The 20754-nt window shown below is 53.1% G+C and overlaps 1 protein-coding gene across 2 annotated transcripts in view; it reads right to left on the bottom strand.

Moving 5' to 3' along the window:
- The window catches only part of LOC142256395 (solute carrier family 2, facilitated glucose transporter member 1-like), a 211432-nt gene that overhangs the window by 57979 nt on the left and 132699 nt on the right, over positions 1 to 20754 (bottom strand). The window contains exon 1 of one of the 2 annotated variants that reach the window (XM_075328059.1): positions 2041 to 2286. The exons of the other annotated variant lie outside the window; for it this stretch is intronic. The gene's annotated coding sequence lies outside the window, so the exon portion shown is untranslated. Of the gene's footprint in view, positions 1 to 2040; positions 2287 to 20754 lie in introns of those variants that run through there. 2 annotated transcript variants of the gene reach the window in all.

Here is a 20754-nt window from a genome sequence, read left to right as displayed (position 1 = left end):
CCGCTGTATATCGGGAACACCACACAAGACCCGCTGTATATCGGGAACACCACACAAGACCCTCTGTATATCGGGAACACCCCACAAGACCCGCTTTATATTGGGAACATCCCACAAGATCAGCTGTATATCGGGAGCACCTCACAAGAACTGCTCTATATCGAGACACTCCACAAAACCCGCTGTATATCGGGAACACCTCACAAGACCCCCTGTATATCGGGAACACCCCACAAGAACTACTCTATATCTAGACACTCCACAAAACCTGCTGTATATCGGGAACACCACACAAGACCCGCTGTATATCGGGAACACCCCACTAGAACTGCTCTATATAGAGACACTCCACAAAACCCGCTGTATATCGGGAACACCACACTAGACCCCCTGTATATCGGGAACACCCCACTAGAACTGCTCTATATAGAGACACTCCACAAAACCCGCTGTATATCGGGAACACCCCACAAGACCCGCTTTATATTGGGAACATCCCACAAGATCAGCTGTATATCGGGAGCACCTCACAAGAACTGCTCTATATCGAGACACTCCACAAAACCCGCTGTATATCGGGAACACCTCACAAGACCCCCTGTATATCGGGAACACCCCACAAGAACTGCTCTATATCGAGACACTCCACAAAACCTGCTGTATATCGGGAACACCACACAAGACCCGCTGTATATCGGGAACACCCCACAAGAACTGCTCTATATCGAGACACTCCACAAAACCTGCTGTATATCGGGAACACCACACAAGACCCCCTGTATATCGGGAACACCCCACTAGAACAGCTCTATATAGAGACACTCCACAAAACCCGCTGTATATCGGGAACACCTCACAAGACCCCCTGTATATCGGGAACACCCCACAAGAACTGCTCTATATAGAGACACTCCACAAAACCCGCTGTATATCGGGAACACCTCACAAGACCCCCTGTATATCGGGAACACCCCACAAGAACTGCTCTATATAGAGACACTGCACAAAACCCGCTGTATATCGGGAACACCACACAAGACCCCCTGTATATCGGGAACACCACACAAGAACTGCTCTATATAGAGACACTCCACAAAACCCGCTGTATATCGGGAACACCACACAAGACCCCCTGTATATCGGGAACACCCCACAAGACCCGCTTTATATTGGGAACATCCCAGAAGATCAGATCTATATCGGGAGCACCCCACAAGAACTTCTCTATATCGAGACACTCCACAAGACCCGTTGTATAATCGGGAACATCCCACAAGAACCGCTGTATATCGGGAACACCACACAGGACCCGCTGTATATCCGGAACACCGCACAAGATCCCCTGTATATCGAAAACACCCCACAGGACCCGCTGTATACCAGGAACACCCTACAAGACTCACTGTATTTTAGCGACACGCCAAAAGACTCCCTGTATATTGAGAACACCTCACAAGACCCCCTGTATATTGAGAACACCTCACAAGACTCCCTGTATATCGAGAACACCTCACAAGACCCCCTGTATATTGAGAACACCTCACAAGACCCCCTGTATATCGAGAACACCTCACAAGACTCCCTGTATATCGAGAACACCTCACAAGACCCCCTGTATATCGAGAACACCTCACAAGACCCCCTGTATATCGAGAACACCTCACAAGACTCCCTGTATATCGAGAACACCTCACAAGACCCCCTGTATATCGAGAACACCTCACAAGACCCCCTGTATATCGAGAACACCTCACAAGACTCCCTGTATATCGAGAACACCTCACAAGACTCCCTGTATATCGAGAACACCTCACAAGACTCCCTGTATATCGAGAACACCTCACAAGACTCCCTGTATATCGAGAACACCTCACAAGACTCCCTGTATATCGAGAACACCTCACAAGACTCCCTGTATATCGAGAACACCTCACAAGACCCCCTGTATTTTGCAATCACTTTACGAGACCTGCTGTATATTGGAATCACTTCACGAGACCCGCTCTATAACAAAGACCCCATAAGACTAGTTTTGGATACCTTGTCTGCGAGGTTTTGTGGCCAGCTCCGCACACAGGTTAATTATATACGTCACGGTCATGGAGTACAATATTAAATGTAAGAAGGAAATGAGGACAGGACTTGTCCTCTTCTTGTAAGTTGTGTAAAAATAGTCTTACAGGACCTTCCACATCTGCAGCATGGCCTCTGACTGACGCGACCCTCTCCCATGACATCTGCCAGTGCTGGAAAGGGAAGCAACGATGGCCCTATCCGCAGAAGAGGGGCCATGGAGGTCTATGGTGTGAGGAGGGACGCGCAGCACATGATCTACACAGGCCACCAGTATATAGGGCTCGGTGCTGGGTACCACACAGGTTTGGAGCTGTGCAGGTCTATTGCTGGCACTCCCCCTCCTCGAGGATGATGGAGGATGGGAGTGTGTATGTGACTGGTGGCAGGTACCCGTCTGGCTGCAGGGGAGGGGTCTGCACGTCACCTCTCTGGGGATATGACTCACTGTCATCACCATCTGATGATCACATCTCACAGCCAGTAATCACACAAGGCATCTGACCATTCCTCCGATCACTCTCCACCAGAGCGCACTCTCCATCCACCATCCCAGAAAACGCATAGGAAACGTGTGGCACTACACGTACCAGAGGACACTCCGGTCTCAGCGCTCCTCTGAAATATGTATCCTTCCTCAGATAACATAGACAAGCATGTGAAGAAGGGGCGCGACCCTCCAAACTCGTATGTTGTAGACAATAAATATGGCTTTTATTTCTGAGAGGAGCTGGAGCCATAGTGCCCCTGGTTCCTGTAGTGCCTCTGGTTCCTGTAGTGCCCCTGGTTCCTGTAGTGCCTCTGGTTCCTGTAGTGCCTCTGTTTCCTGTAGTGCCCCTGGTTCCTGTAGTGCCCCTGGTTCCTGTAGTGCCCCTGGTTCCTGTAGTGCCTCTGGTTCCTGTAGTGCCCCTGGTTCCTGTAGTGCCCCTGGTTCCTGTAGTGCCCCTGGTTCCTGTAGTGCCCCTGGTTCCTGTAGTGCCTCTGGTTCCTGTAGTGCCCCTGGTTCCTGTAGTGCCCCTGGTTCCTGTAGTGCCCCTGGTTCCTGTAGTGCCCCTGGTTCCTGTAGTGCCCCTGGTTCCTGTAGTGCCTCTGGTTCCTGTAGTGCCTCTGGTTCCTGTAGTGCCCCTGGTTCCTGTAGTGCCCCTGGTTCCTGTAGTGCCTCTGGTTCCTGTAGTGCCTCTGGTTCCTGTAGTGCCCCTGGTTCCTGTAGTGCCCCTGGTTCCTGTAGTGCCTCTGGTTCCTGTAGTGCCCCTGGTTCCTGTAGTGCCCCTGGTTCCTGTAGTGCCCCTGGTTCCTGTAGTGCCCCTGGTTCCTGTAGTTCCTCTGGTTCCTGTAGTGCCTCTGGTTCCTGTAGTGCCCCTGGTTCCTGTAGTGCCCCTGGTTCCTGTAGTGCCCCTGGTTCCTGTAGTGCCCCTGGTTCCTGTAGTGCCTCTGGTTCCTGTAGTGCCCCTGGTTCCTGTAGTGCCCCTGGTTCCTGTAGTGCCTCTGGTTCCTGTAGTGCCTCTGGTTCCTGTAGTGCCCCTGGTTCCTGTAGTGCCTCTGGTTCCTGTAGTGACTCTGGTTCCTGTAGTGCCTCTGGTTCCTGTAGTGCCTCTGGTTCCTGTAGTGCCCCTGGTTCCTGTAGTGCCCCTGGTTCCTGTAGTGCCTCTGGTTCCTGTAGTGCCCCTGGTTCCTGTAGTGCCCCTGGTTCCTGTAGTGCCCCTGGTTCCTGTAGTGCCCCTGGTTCCTGTAGTGCCCCTGGTTCCTGTAGTGCCCCTGGTTCCTGTAGTGCCCCTGGTTCCTGTAGTGCCCCTGGTTCCTGTAGTGCCTCTGGTTCCTGTAGTGCCTCTGGTTCCTGTAGTGCCCCTGGTTCCTGTAGTGCCCCTGGTTCCTGTAGTGCCTCTGGTTCCTGTAGTGCCCCTGGTTCCTGTAGTGCCCCTGGTTCCTGTAGTGCCCCTGGTTCCTGTAGTGCCTCTGGTTCCTGTAGTGCCCCTGGTTCCTGTAGTGCCCCTGGTTCCTGTAGTGCCCCTGGTTCCTGTAGTGCCTCTGGTTCCTGTAGTGCCTCTGGTTCCTGTAGTGCCCCTGGTTCCTGTAGTGCCTCTGGTTCCTGTAGTGCCCCTGGTTCCTGTAGTGCCTCTGGTTCCTGTAGTGCCCCTGGTTCCTGTAGTGCCCCTGGTTCCTGTAGTGCCTCTGGTTCCTGTAGTGACTCTGGTTCCTGTAGTGCCTCTGGTTCCTGTAGTGCCTCTGGTTCCTGTAGTGCCTCTGGTTCCTGTAGTGCCCCTGGTTCCTGTAGTGCCACTGGTTCCTGTAGTGCCTCTGGTTCCTGTAGTGACTCTGGTTCCTGTAGTGCCTCTGGTTCCTGTAGTGCCTCTGGTTCCTGTAGTGCCTCTGGTTCCTGTAGTGCCCCTGGTTCCTGTAGTGCCACTGGTTCCTGTAGTGCCTCTGGTTCCTGTAGTGACTCTGGTTCCTGTAGTGCCTCTGGTTCCTGTAGTGCCTCTGGTTCCTGTAGTGCCTCTGGTTCCTGTAGTGCCCCTGGTTCCTGTAGTGCCCCTGGTTCCTGTAGTGCCCCTGGTTCCTGTAGTGCCCCTGGTTCCTGTAGTGCCTCTGGTTCCTGTAGTGCCCCTGGTTCCTGTAGTGCCTCTGGTTCCTGTAGTGCCTCTGGTTCCTGTAGTGCCCCTGGTTCCTGTAGTGCCCCTGGTTCCTGTAGTGCCCCTGGTTCCTGTAGTGCCTCTGGTTCCTGTAGTGACTCTGGTTCCTGTAGTGCCTCTGGTTCCTGTAGTGCCCCTGGTTCCTGTAGTGCCTCTGGTTCCTGTAGTGCCCCTGGTTCCTGTAGTGCCCCTGGTTCCTGTAGTGCCTCTGGTTCCTGTAGTGCCCCTGGTTCCTGTAGTGCCCCTGGTTCCTGTAGTGCCCCTGGTTCCTGTAGTGCCTCTGGTTCCTGTAGTGCCTCTGGTTCCTGTAGTGCCTCTGGTTCCTGTAGTGCCCCTGGTTCCTGTAGTGCCTCTGGTTCCTGTAGTGCCTCTGGTTCCTGTAGTGCCCCTGGTTCCTGTAGTGCCCCTGGTTCCTGTAGTGCCTCTGGTTCCTGTAGTGCCTCTGGTTCCTGTAGTGCCCCTGGTTCCTGTAGTGCCCCTGGTTCCTGTAGTGCCCCTGGTTCCTGTAGTGACTCTGGTTCCTGTAGTGCCTCTGGTTCCTGTAGTGCCTCTGGTTCCTGTAGTGCCCCTGGTTCCTGTAGTGCCCCTGGTTCCTGTAGTGCCCCTGGTTCCTGTAGTGCCTCTGGTTCCTGTAGTGCCCCTGGTTCCTGTAGTGCCCCTGGTTCCTGTAGTGCCCCTGGTTCCTGTAGTGCCCCTGGTTCCTGTAGTGCCTCTGGTTCCTGTAGTGCCTCTGGTTCCTGTAGTGCCCCTGGTTCCTGTAGTGCCCCTGGTTCCTGTAGTGCCCCTGGTTCCTGTAGTGCCTCTGGTTCCTGTAGTGCCCCTGGTTCCTGTAGTGCCCCTGGTTCCTGTAGTGCCCCTGGTTCCTGTAGTGCCTCTGGTTCCTGTAGTGCCTCTGGTTCCTGTAGTGCCCCTGGTTCCTGTAGTGCCCCTGGTTCCTGTAGTGCCTCTGGTTCCTGTAGTGCCTCTGGTTCCTGTAGTGCCCCTGGTTCCTGTAGTGCCCCTGGTTCCTGTAGTGCCCCTGGTTCCTGTAGTGACTCTGGTTCCTGTAGTGCCTCTGGTTCCTGTAGTGCCTCTGGTTCCTGTAGTGCCCCTGGTTCCTGTAGTGCCCCTGGTTCCTGTAGTGCCCCTGGTTCCTGTAGTGCCTCTGGTTCCTGTAGTGCCTCTGGTTCCTGTAGTGCCTCTGGTTCCTGTAGTGCCCCTGGTTCCTGTAGTGCCCCTGGTTCCTGTAGTGCCCCTGGTTCCTGTAGTGCCCCTGGTTCCTGTAGTGCCTCTGGTTCCTGTAGTGCCTCTGGTTCCTGTAGTGCCTCTGGTTCCTGTAGTGCCCCTGGTTCCTGTAGTGCCTCTGGTTCCTGTAGTGCCCCTGGTTCCTGTAGTGCCCCTGGTTCCTGTAGTGCCCCTGGTTCCTGTAGTGCCCCTGGTTCCTGTAGTGCCTCTGGTTCCTGTAGTGCCCCTGGTTCCTGTAGTGCCCCTGGTTCCTGTAGTGCCTCTGGTTCCTGTAGTGCCTCTGGTTCCTGTAGTGCCTCTGGTTCCTGTAGTGCCTCTGGTTCCTGTAGTGCCTCTGGTTCCTGTAGTGCCCCTGGTTCCTGTAGTGCCCCTGGTTCCTGTAGTGCCTCTGGTTCCTGTAGTGCCTCTGGTTCCTGTAGTGCCTCTGGTTCCTGTAGTGCCCCTGGTTCCTGTAGTGCCCCTGGTTCCTGTAGTGCCCCTGGTTCCTGTAGTGCCTCTGGTTCCTGTAGTGCCTCTGGTTCCTGTAGTGCCCCTGGTTCCTGTAGTGCCCCTGGTTCCTGTAGTGCCCCTGGTTCCTGTAGTGCCCCTGGTTCCTGTAGTGCCCCTGGTTCCTGTAGTGCCCCTGGTTCCTGTAGTGACTCTGGTTCCTGTAGTGCCTCTGGTTCCTGTAGTGCCCCTGGTTCCTGTAGTGACTCTGGTTCCTGTAGTGCCTCTGGTTCCTGTAGTGCCTCTGGTTCCTGTAGTGCCTCTGGTTCCTGTAGTGCCTCTGGTTCCTGTAGTGCCTCTGGTTCCTGTAGTGCCCCTGGTTCCTGTAGTGCCCCTGGTTCCTGTAGTGCCTCTGGTTCCTGTAGTGCCTCTGGTTCCTGTAGTGCCCCTGGTTCCTGTAGTGCCCCTGGTTCCTGTAGTGCCCCTGGTTCCTGTAGTGCCCCTGGTTCCTGTAGTGCCTCTGGTTCCTGTAGTGCCCCTGGTTCCTGTAGTGCCCCTGGTTCCTGTAGTGCCCCTGGTTCCTGTAGTGCCCCTGGTTCCTGTAGTGCCCCTGGTTCCTGTAGTGACTCTGGTTCCTGTAGTGCCTCTGGTTCCTGTAGTGCCCCTGGTTCCTGTAGTGCCCCTGGTTCCTGTAGTGCCCCTGGTTCCTGTAGTGCCTCTGGTTCCTGTAGTGCCCCTGGTTCCTGTAGTGCCACACGCTTCCTATATTTTTTTCACATGTCCATATGCCTGGAACACTATTTGGCCCAAGGTGGCAATTCCTAGACGCACCAGTTATAGCGCTCCGCAAAACGATATTACATTATATTGCTACGACCGTCACAATATACCGGAGGGCGAGAACACAAAATAAAAAAAAGTGATAATCTACTTACTATTATGTATACTGCACACTCATCATACATACACTGAGCATATACACTGCACACTCATCATACATACACTGAGCATATACACTGCACACTCATCATACATACACTGAGCATATACACTGCACACTCATCATACATACACTGAGCATATACACTGCACACTCATCATACATACACTGAGCATATACACTGCACACTCATCATACATACACTGAGCATATACACTGCACACTCATCATACATACACTGAGCATATACACTGCACACTCATCATACATACACTGAGCATATACACTGCACACTCATCATACATACACTGAGCATATACACTACACACTCATCATACAGACACTGAGCATATACACTGCACATTCATCATACATACACTGAGCATATACACTGCACACTCATCATACATACACTGAGGATATACACTGCACACTCATCATACATACACTGAGCATATACACTGCACACTCATACATACACTGAGCATATACACTGAGCATATACACTGCACACTCATCATACATACACTGAGCATATACACTGAGCATATACACTGCACACTCATCATACATACACTGAGCATATACACTGCACACTCATCATACAGACACTGAGCATATACACTGCACACTCATCATACATACACTGAGCATATACACTGCACACTCATCATACATACACTGAGCATATACACTGCACACTCATCATACAGACACTGAGCATATACACTGCACACTCATCATACAGACACTGAGCATATACACTGCACACTCATCATACATACACTGAGCATATACACTGCACACTCATCATACATACACTGAGCATATACACTGCACACTCATCATACATACACTGAGCATATACACTGCACACTCATCATACAGACACTGAGCATATGCACTGCGCACTCATCATACATACACTAAGCATATACACTGCGCACTCATCATACATACACTGAGCATATACACTGCGCACTCATCATACAGACACTGAGCATATACACTGCGCACTCATCATACAGACACTGAGTATATACACTGCACACTCATCATACATACACTGAGCATATACACTGCACACTCATCATACAGACACTGAGCATATACACTGCATACTCATCATACTAACACTGAGCATATACACTGCACACTCATCATACATACACTGAGCATATACACTGCACACTCATCATACATACACTGAGCATATTCACTGCACACTCATCATACATACACTGAGCATATACACTGCACACTCATCATACAGACACTGAGCATATACACTGCACACTCATCATACATACACTGAGTATATACACTGCACACTCATCATACAGACACTGAGCATATACACTGCACACTCATCATACTAACACTGAGCATATACACTGCACACTCATCATACATACACTGAGCATATACACTGCACAATCATCATACTAACACTGAGCATATACACTGCACACTCATCATACATACACTGAGCATATACACTGAGCATATACACTGCACACTCATCATACATACACTGAGTATATACACTGCACACTCATCATACATACACTGAGCATATACACTGCACAATCATCATACTAACACTGAGCATATACACTGCACACTCATGATACATACACTGAGCATATGCACTGAGCATATACACTGCACACTCATCATACATACACTGAGCATATACACTGCGCACTCATCATACATACACTGAGCATATACACTGCACACTCATGAATCATACACTGAGCATATACACTGCACACTCATCATACATACACTGAGCATATACACTGCACAATCATCATACGAACACTGAGCATATACACTGCACAATCATCATACATACACTGAGCATATACACTGAGCATATACACTGAGCATATACACTGCGCACTCATCATACATATACTGAGCATATACACTGCGCACTCATCATACATATACTGAGCACGTACATTGTACACTCATGAAACATACACTGAGCATATACACTGCGCACTCATCAGACATACACTGAGCACGTACATTGTACACTCATCATACATACACTGAGCATATACACTGAGCATATACACTGCGCACTCATCATACATATACTGAGCACGTACATTGTACACTCATGAAACATACACTGAGCATATACACTGCGCACTCATCAGACATACACTGAGCACGTACATTGTACACTCATCATACATACACTGAGCATATACACTGCGCACTCATCATACATACACTGAGCACGTACATTGTACACTCATCATACATACACTGAGCATATACACTGCGCACTCATCATACATACACTGAGCATATACACTGCGCACTCATCATACAGACACTGAGTATATACACTGCACACTCATCATACATACACTGAGCATATACACTGCACACTCATCATACAGACACTGAGCATATACACTGCATACTCATCATACTAACACTGAGCATATACACTGCACACTCATCATACATACACTGAGCATATTCACTGCACACTCATCATACATACACTGAGCATATACACTGCACACTCATCATACAGACACTGAGCATATACACTGCACACTCATCATACATACACTGAGTATATACACTGCACACTCATCATACAGACACTGAGCATATACACTACACACTCATCATACAGACACTGAGCATATACACTGCACACTCATCATACATACACTGAGCATATACACTGCACAATCATCATACTAACACTGAGCATATACACTGCACACTCATCATACATACACTGAGCATATACACTGAGCATATACACTGCACACTCATCATACATACACTGAGTATATACACTACACACTCATCATACATACACTAGCATATACACTGCACAATCATCATACTAACACTGAGCATATACACTGCACACTCATGATACATACACTGAGCATATGCACTGAGCATATACGCTGCACACTCATCATACATACACTGAGCATATACACTGCACACTCATCAAACATACACTGAGCATATACACTGCACACTCATGAATCATACACTGAGCATATACACTGCACACTCATCATACATACACTGAGCATATACACTGCACAATCATCATACGAACACTGAGCATATACACTGCACAATCATCATACATACACTGAGCATATACACTGCACAATCATCATACTAACACTGAGCATATACACTGAGCATATACACTGAGCATATACACTGCGCACTCATCATACATATACTGAGCACGTACATTGTACACTCATGAAACATACACTGAGCATATACACTGCGCACTCATCATACATACACTGAGCATATACACTGCACACTCATCATACATACACTGAGCATATACACTGCGCACTCATCATACATACACTGAGCATATACACTGCGCACTCATCAGACATACACTGAGCACGTACATTGTACACTCATCATACATACACTGAGCATATACACTGCGCACTCATCATACATACACTGAGCACGTACATTGTACACTCATCATACATACACTGAGCATATACACTGCGCACTCATCATACATACACTGAGCATATACACCTGACATCAGGGTAGTAACTTTCCATCTGTAATTGTGACAATGAGTCTTTTGTATGAAATTAATTTATTGCTGAAAACTCCATAAGCCGCTTAGTGGTGGCAGAAGAAGGCTGCAGAGCGTCGCTGTGGACGGTGCAGGGCTCACATTCACCCTGGGTGCAGAGCCTTTCCTGGGACCTCCATGTTCAGGCTGATTATGGAGGGGACAGACTGCTGTCAGGAGCCTCCTGCCTGTAACTCCCAGAGAGACGGCGGAGAGCAGGTGATTTGTAAACTGACATTTTCCCATCTATCTCCACCTATGGAGAGTGACGTGTGATGACACCCGCGGGTCACAAGGTCTGTGTCACTCCTGGAGAATGTGTCACAGCCACAGCTGATGAAACCTGCCAGAAACTGCAGCGTGAGGTGGAAATCCTCTGCTTCCCAATGATGGAAGGCCGTGGTGCTCTCCACAATGATGGAAGGCTGTGGTGCTCTCCACAATGATGGAAGGCCGTGGTGCTCTCCACAATGATGGAAGGCTGTGGTGCTCTCCACAATGATGGAAGGCTGTGGTGCTCTCCACAATGATGGAAGGCCGTGGTGCTCTCCACAATGATGGAAGGCCGTGGTGCTCTCCACAATGATGGAAGGCCGTGGTGCTCTCCACAATGATGGAAGGCTGTGGTGCTCTCCACAATGATGGAAGGCTGTGGTGCTCTCCACAATGATGGAAGGCCGTGGTCCTCTCCACAATGATGGAAGGCCGTGGTGCTCTCCGCAATGATGGAAGGCTGTGGTGCTCTCCACAATGATGGAAGGCCGTGGTGCTCTCCACAATGATGGAAGGCTGTGGTGCTCTCCGCAATGATGGAAGGCTGTGGTGCTCTCCACAATGATGGAAGGCCGTGGTCCTCTCCACAATGATGGAAGGCCGTGGTGCTCTCCGCAATGATGGAAGGCTGTGGTGCTCTCCACAATGATGGAAGGCCGTGGTGCTCTCCGCAATGATGGAAGGCCGTGGTGCTCTCCACAATGATGCCAGGCTGTGGTGCTCTCCACAATGATGGAAGGCCATGGTGCTCTCCACAATGATGGAAGGCTGTGGTCCTCTCCACAATGAAGCCAGGCCGTGGTGCTCCCTACAATGATGGAAGGCCGTAGTGCTCCCCAATTATGGCCGGCCGTTGTGCTCTCCACAATGATGGAAGGCTGTGGTGCTCTCCACAATGATGGAAGGCTGTGGTGCTCCCTACAATGATGGAAGGCCGTAGTGCTCCCCAATTATGGCCGGCCGTGGTGCTCTCCACAATGATGGAAGGCTGTGGTGCTCTCCACAATGATGGAAGGCTGTGGTGCTCTCCACAATGATGGAAGGCTGTGGTGCTCTCCACAATGATGCCAGGCCGTGGTGCTCTCCACAATGATGGAAGGCTGTGGTCCTCTCCACAATGAAGCCAGGCCGTGGTGCTCCCTACAATGATGGAAGGCCGTAGTGCTCCCCAATTATGGCCGGCCGTTGTGCTCTCCACAATGATGGAAGGCTGTGGTGCTCTCCACAATGATGGAAGGCCGTGGTGCTCTCCACAATGATGGAAGGCTGTGGTGCTCTCCACAATGATGGAAGGCTGTGGTGCTCTCCACAATGATGGAAGGCCGTGGTGCTCTCCACAATGATGGAAGGCCGTGGTGCTCTCCGCAATGATGGAAGGCCGTGGTGCTCTCCACAATGATGGAAGGCCGTGGTGCTCTCCACAATGATGGAAGGCCATGGTGCTCTCCACAATGATGGAAGGCCGTGGTGCTCTCCACAATGATGGAAGGCTGTGGTGCTCTCCACAATGATGGAAGGCCGTGGTCCTCTCCACAATGATGGAAGGCTGTGGTGCTCTCCACAATGATGGAAGGCTGTGGTGCTCTCCACAATGATGGAAGGCTGTGGTCCTCTCCACAATGATGGAAGGCTGTGGTGCTCTCCACAATGATGGAAGGCTGTGGTGCTCTCCACAATGATGGAAGGCTGTGGTCCTCTCCACAATGATGGAAGGCCGTGGTGCTCTCCACAATGATGGAAGGCTGTGGTGCTCTCCACAATGATGGAAGGCCGTGGTCCTCTCCACAATGATGGAAGGCTGTGGTGCTCTCCACAATGATGGAAGGCTGTGGTGCTCTCCACAATGATGGAAGGCTGTGGTCCTCTCCACAATGATGGAAGGCCGTGGTGCTCTCCACAATGATGGAAGGCTGTGGTGCTCTCCACAATGATGGAAGGCCGTGGTCCTCACCACAATGATGGAAGGCCGTGGTGCTCTCCACAATGATGGAAGGCTGTGTCCTCACCACAATGATGGAAGGCCGTGGTCCTCACCACAATGATGGAAGGCTGTGGTGCTCTCCACAATGATGGAAGGCCGTGGTGCTCTCCACAATGATGGAAGGCTGTGGTCCTCACCACAATGATGGAAGGCCGTAGTGCTCTCCACAATGATGGAAGGCCGTGGTGCTCTCCAGAATGATGGAAGGCTGTGGTGCTCTCCACAATGATGGAAGGCCGTGGTGCTCTCCACAATGATGGAAGGCTGTGGTGCTCTCCACAATGATGGAAGGCCGTGGTGCTCCCTACAATGATGGAAGGCCGTAGTGCTCCCCAATTATGGCCGGCCGTGGTGCTCTCCACAATGATGGAAGGCTGTGGTGCTCTCCACAATGATGGAAGGCTGTGGTGCTCTCCACAATGATGGAAGGCTGTGGTGCTCTCCACAATGATGGAAGGCTGTGGTGCTCTCCACAATGATGGAAGGCTGTGGTCCTCTCCACAATGAAGCCAGGCCGTGGTGCTCACCACAATGATGGAAGGCCGTGGTGCTCTCCACAATGATGGAAGGCCCTGGTGCTCTCCACAATGATGGAAGGCCATGGTGCTCTCCACAATGATGGAAGGCCGTAGTGCTCTCCACAATGAAGCCAGGCCGTGGTGCTCTCTACAATGATGGAAGGCTGTGGTCCTCTCCACAATGATGCCAGGCCGTGGTGCTCTCTACAATGAAGCCAGGCCGTGGTGCTCCCTACAATGATGGAAGGCCGTGGTGCTCTCCACAATGATGCCAGGCCGTGGTGCTCCCTACAATGATGGAAGGCCGTGGTGCTCTCCACAATGATGCCAGGCCATGGTGCTCCCTACAATGATGGAAGGCCGTGGTGCTCTCCACAATGATGCCAGGCCGTGGTGCTCTCTACAATGATGGAAGGCTGTGGTCCTCTCCACAATGAAGCCAGGCCGTGGTGCTCCCTACAATGATGGAAGGCCGTAGTGCTCCACAATTATGGCCGGCCGTGGTGCTCTTCACAATGATGGAAGGCCGTGGTGCTCTCCACAATAATGTCTGGCTGTGGTCCTCTCCACAATGATGTCAGGCCATGGAGGAGATCACTCACAATGTATGGGGTAATCTCATCCATGGACAGGGTCACTCACAATATGTGGGGTCTTCTCATCCATGGACAGGGTCATTCACAATATGTGGGGTCTTCTCATCCATGGAGGGGGTCACTCACAGTGTGTGGGGGGCTTCTCACTCATGCAGGGGGTCACTCACCATATGTGTGGTCCCCTCATCCATTGAGGGTGGGGTCTTCTCATCCATGGAGGGGGTCACTCACAATATATGGGGCTTCTCATCCATGGAGGGGGTCACTCACAATGTGTGGGGGCTTCTCACTCATGCAGGGGGTCACTCACCATATCTGTGGTCCCCTCATCCATTGAGGGTGGGGTCGCTCACAATGTGTGGGGTCTTCTCATCCATGGAGGGGGGGGTCACTCACAATATATGGGGCTTCTCATCCATGGAGGGGGTCACTCACAATATGTGGGGTCTTCTCATCCATGGAGGGGGGTCACTCACAGTGTGTGGGGGGCTTCTCATGCAAGGGGTCACTCACAATATGTGGGGTCCCCTCATCCATTGAGGGGGGGGGTCGCTCACAATGTGTGGGGTCTTCTCATCCATGGAGGGGGTGGGTCACTCACAACATATGGGGGCTTCTCATCCATGGAGGGGGTCACTCACAATTTGTGGGGTCTTCTCATCCATGGAGGGGGTCACTCACAATGTATGGGGTCTTCTCATCCATGGTCAGGGTCACTCACAATATGTGGGGTCTCCTCATCCATGGACAGGGTCACTCACAATATGTGGGGGCTTCTCATCCATGGACAGGGTCACTCGCAATATGTGGGGTCTTCTCCTCCATGGAGGGGGTCACTCACAATATGTGAGGTCCCCTCATCCATTGAGGGTGGGTGTCACAAACCACCGGGGGGGTCACTCAGAAATCCCCCGCGCTGGCTACCAGTACGTCACAATCGGGGGGTAACAAGTGGGGGTCACCCCTCCTTTATACCTCCCGACCGACAGACAGAGCACGTGACGCGCTCTCTAGCGCCCCTCTTATAGTCAGGCCAATTATGGAATTGCCCGACAATAAGCAAGGGGGCCGCTATACTACTTATGCCGATTATTGAAGGGTCCCCGGTGAGAGTAGGGTATATATTCCCCCGACCTCCGCGGGCGGAATATATAAAATCTCCCCGAATCTCACTGGCCTCCCCACAATAATCCTTGGCACAACTCGCTGCCACCAACCGATTTACGGTAACTATTAGCCGAACACACAGACGTGGGATTCGAGATCGAGATAACAGAACAGCCCAAGATTAATTATATAATTTAATCGCCTAAAGCACACTAGAAACTACAATATATACAATAGGGAATCTACAGAATATACAGTTATGTCAGAGTACAGTTACAGATAAAGCATGGGTTACAAACAGGTATACAATTACATCAGTTACCTTGTGTGTCTGGCCACAGGGGGGCGCTGTAGACCAGGTTTCTAGGATTCTTCCTCACAGGTCTTTCCCAACCAGGCCCCCGAGCAGAAGAACGCTGGAAAATGGCCGAAGTAGGGTTATCAACCTGGGCAGATCCAGGTCCCCTCCTACCTTAGTGACCTCACAGGGAAGCACTGCCACTCCCCCTGCATGGATCAGAATTATCCAGCAAAGGGGATTTTGGCTATAACTTTGCCTGGGAGCGTCGTAGGCAGACGCCAATGCTCTCATTGTGACAGTTATGAATTTAGCTACAGAACGAGGGGACTCATGACCTGTCTGCCAGTTCCCCATTGGCTGATATCACGCCTGGGGCATTTCCCAATGTCCTGTTCCCATAAAAAGGGGGTGCCGGCATCGTCCACATGCGGAGACACCATTTTTATGGTTGCCATATTTATCGGAAATATGGCTTGCGAGATATGAACCATTTTTTACTGGAGTCGTTCTGTCTGGCTATTTCCATAGCCTTGCTAATTAGATAGCAGCTCCTACTACAGGGTGACGGCAGGGAGTCATCCTGTGTCCATTGTCCCAAAGCCACCTAATTTCCATATCACAGGACATGGCCATGGAGTTTGTTGCTAAACCAGTTGTGTGGGGGAAAGGGGGGTTGACACCAGGAGAGGGCTTCCTGACATACTTGAATGTCATGATTTATCGTCATCTCTCCGGATTTACCTCACACCTCCCCCCTTTTGAGGGCGCTAGGGGGCAGCACACTCCGGTGTTCCCCCGTGCGCCCGTCCGCGACCTCTCCTTGTCGGGACAGCCCGTCTGCGTTACCGTGGTCACGGCCCCTTTTGTGGCGAATGGTGAAGTTGTATTGCTGGAGCGCAAGGCTCCATCGCAACAATCGCCCATTCGTCCCAGAGACGGTGTGCAACCAGCTGAGGGGATTGTGGTCCGTCTCCACGATGAAGTGGCGCCCGTATAGATAGGGTTGCAGACGCTGCAGGGCCCACACTATGGCCAGGCACTCCTTCTCCATCGTGGAATAGGCAACTTCCCTTGGTAACAGCTTCCTGCTCAGGTACAAGACTGGGTGCTCTTGGCTCGCAGAGTCCACCTGGCTGAGCACCGCACCGAGGCCGAAGTCACTGGCGTCGGTCTGTACTACAAACGGCCGCGTGAAGTCGGCTGCCTGTAGCACGGGCGGGCTGGACAGGGCGTCCTTTAGGGCCCGGAAGGCTGTCTCGCAGTCCATTGTCCAATCGACTGCAGAGGGCAGCTTCTTCTTGGTGAGGTCCGTCAAGGGCTTTGCCAGGCTACTATAGCATGGAACAAACCTCCTATAGTACCCAGCGGTCCCCAAGAAGGACATCACCTGCTTCTTGGTCCTGGGGGTGGGCCAGGATGCGATGGCTTCCACTTTCTCAGGCTCGGGCTTCAGTGTTCTCCCACCTACCCGGTGACCGAGGTACTGGACCTCGCTCATGGCCAGCTGACACTTTCCCGGCTTGATGGTCAAACCTGCCCGGTGGATCCGCCTGAGCACCTGTGCTAGATGCTCTAGGTGGTCCTCCCAGGTGGGACTGAAGACGGCAATGTCATCCAGGTACGCGGCCGCGTACCCTTCAAGTCCCTTGAGCAGGGTGTTGACCATCCGCTGGAAAGTGGCAGGGGCATTCCTCATCCCGAATGGCATCACCGTGGACTCGTACAGTCCAAATGGGGTAATAAAGGCAGAGCGTTCCCTGGCCTTGCGAGTCAGGGGGATCTGCCAATATCCCCGGCTCAGGTCCATGATGGTCAGGTACTGAGCCCCGGCCAACTGATCGAGCAGGTCATCGATGCGTGGCATTGGGTACGCATCGGCGACCGTGACAGCATTGAGCCCCCTGTAGTCCACGCAGAACCGAGTGGTTCGGTCCTTCTTAGGGACGAGGACTACAGGCGAGGCCCAAGCGCTGTTGGATGCCTGGATCACCCCCAGCTCCAGCATCTCGTCAATCTCCTGGCGCATGTGTTGCTGCACCTCCAGGGAGACCCGATATGCTGAACGCCGGATCGGGGGATGATCCCCAGTGTCCACGTGATGGACAGCCAAGTCAGTCCTTCCGGGCTGGTTGGTAAACAACCCCCGGAAGGGGAGGAGGGTGGCCCACAGCTGGGACCGTTGGTCCTCCAAGAGCTGGTGGCCAACCTCCACATCCTCAATGGACCCGCCTGCCCTAACCTGGGCTAGCATATCCAAGAGGGTCTCCGCTTCTCCCTCCTCGGGCAGGTTGCACACGGGGAGCGCACATGCCTCCCGCTCATGATGTGCCTTCATCATGTTCACATGGAAGGGCTTCCGCCTTCCACGGGCAGGGTCCAGGGTGACCAGGTACGTCACAGGGTTGAGCTGCTGGTACACGAGGTATGGGCCTTCCCAGGCTGCCTGAAGCTTGTCCTGTGGTACGGGGACCAGTACCCACACCTTTTGACCCACTTGGTAGGTCCTCTCACAAGCGTTCTGGTCGTACCAACGCTTCTGATCGGCCTGGGCTTGAGCCATATTGTCGTGTACCAGTTGCGTCAAGGCCTGCATTTTGTCCCGGAAGCGCATGACATACTCGATAACCGACACTCCAGGGGTGGCCAAATCCCCTTCCCAAGCCTCTTTCACCAGAGCCAGGGGGCCCCGCACACGTCGCCCGTACAGGAGCTCAAACGGTGAGAATCCTGTTGAGGCCTGTGGAACCTCCCGGTAAGCAAATAACAGGTGTGGGAGATACCGCTCCCAGTCACGCCCATGGGAGTCGCCCAACATCTTAAGCATCTGCTTTAAGGTGCCATTGAACCGCTCGCACAGGCCATTAGTCTGTGGATGGTACGGGCTGGCCACCAGATGTCGCACCTGGACTTGCTTACAGAGGGCCTCCATCAGCTGGGACATGAATTGGGTCCCCCGGTCAGTGAGCATTTCCTGGGGAAAACCCACTCGGGAGAAAATCTCCAGCAATGCGGTGGCCACCTTGTCAGCCCGAATGGACGACAAGGCCACTGCTTCTGGGTACCGGGTGGCATAGTCCACTACCGTCAGTATGAAGCGTTTCCCGGAGCTGCTGGGGATGGCCAGCGGGCCGACCAGATCCACAGCCACCCTCCTGAAAGGCTCATCGATGATGGGCAGAGATACCAGTGGGGCTTTGGGGCGTGGCCCCGCCTTCCCCACTCTCTGACAGGTTTCACACGAACGGCAGTAGGCAGCCACATCGGCCCCCATTTTTGGCCAGTAGAAATGCTGGTTTAACCTGGCCTTGGTCTTAGCGATCCCTAGGTGTCCGGCCATCGGAATCTCATGTGCGATCCGCAACAACTCCGTCCGGAACGGATAGGGTACCACCAACTGTCGGTCCCTGGGCCACGCCTCCGGTGAACCCTGCTGGACCGTGGCCCGGTACAGCCGTCCTTGGTCCCAGACCACTCGCTCCGGGTCCGAGTCCGAGGGAGGCTGTGCCGCCTGCTCCTTTAGAGCTTTCAGGCTGTCGTCAGCTTCTAACGCTGCCTGAAACCCCTGACTAGATGTGGCCAGAATCGACGAGACTGTCACATCTTCGGTCAGTACCCCGGGACCTGTGTCCTGGCCTCCACCTGACTCGGCTGCCACTTGGTCAGAAGGGGAAGAGCTATCGGACCTCCGGGAGGCCCCTTGGCTTCCAGCACTCCCACTGCGGGTGACAGCGGCCACAGCCGCTGCGACCGTGGGTCGTGCCTGCTCCTCCTCCGTTCCTGACCAAGTCGCCGGTTCAGGCAGACCTACCTGGCTTCCTGACACCCCGGTTGTGGGGGAACCATGCACCGAGATCTTACCTGGGAGCACTTCCGCTCCTGGACCGGCCCCAATCTCACCTGCCTGTTCCCCTCCTGCAGCAACAGAACCCCGCTGTGAAATCTCTGGGGACCCCACATTTGCTGTGGTAGCCCCCACCCCACACACTGGTCCTCCCCCTGCAGCACCCTGCTCTCTGCTTATCCCTGCAGAGGGCAACAGATCCCAGCTCACAGGCTGGTTACTTGTAGAGGCATTGTCACACCTTTCTCTGACCCCCTCCCCTCCTGTCACAGCTGCAGCTGCGTGTGTGTCTATGGTGTCTGTGCAAGCAGAAATATCAGAGTTCACTCCCTCCTCCCTTACATCATTCATAGATAACACATTAACATTGTCAGGAGTCATGTCAGCACTGGCTGAAGGTTCAGCCTTTGGGGCGGGGCCAAACTGGGAGGTTATTTGCCCCAAATCTGTCCCAAGTAGCACGTTTGCAGGGATCCGATCAGTTACCCCCACCTCCCTCACCCCTCGCCCTGCGCCCCAGTCCACATAAATGTCAGCAACAGGCAGCGCCGGGTCAATGCCTCCAATCCCGGAGACAGCGAGGGTTTTTCCAGGGATCAAGTCTTGGGGGGACACCATCTCAGGCCGCACCAGAGTCACCTCCGAGGCGCTGTCTCGCAGTCCTATGGTCACAGACCGGCCGACGGTGACAGGTTGGAAGCTGTCCAGGGACCTACCACCACCCCCACCCACACAATACACCTTGGGCGGCCCTTGGGACGGGGACGGAGCCGGGGCCTTGGGACGCTGAGGGCACATGGCCTTGAAGTGTCCAGGTAGGTTGCACTGGTGGCACCGTCTTGGTTCCGCCACGGGCCTGGAGAGGGGAGTTGAGGGGGACACCCCCTGCAGTCTAGGGGCAGGTGGGGCAGTCGTAGAATTCATCTTACCCCCTCTCCAGGTGCTGCTGGTGGCCGCTCTCCTGGCCTCAGGGGCCCGGTTGTTGGTGTAGTCATCGGCAAGGGCAGCTGTAGCCGTGGACCCCTTTGGCTTCTGGTCTCGGATGAACTGGCGGAGATCCTCAGGGCAGTTCCACAAGAGTTGCTCCGTGATGAACAAGTCCAGGATCTCCGGTCCGGTGGAAAGCTGCAGGCCTTGGGTCCAGTGGTCGGCAGCTCGGGCAAGTGCCCGCCGGTGGTCAGCCCAGGAGTCCTTTGGTCCCTTCTGTAGGCTCCGGAACTTCTTGCGG

The sequence above is a fragment of the Anomaloglossus baeobatrachus genome, chromosome 11, assembly GCF_048569485.1.
Source record: "Anomaloglossus baeobatrachus isolate aAnoBae1 chromosome 11, aAnoBae1.hap1, whole genome shotgun sequence".
In the NCBI taxonomy this organism is placed as follows: domain Eukaryota; kingdom Metazoa; phylum Chordata; class Amphibia; order Anura; family Aromobatidae; genus Anomaloglossus; species Anomaloglossus baeobatrachus.
Note: the sequence above shows the minus strand (reverse complement) of the source record. Positions and strands in the feature narration are given on the sequence as shown.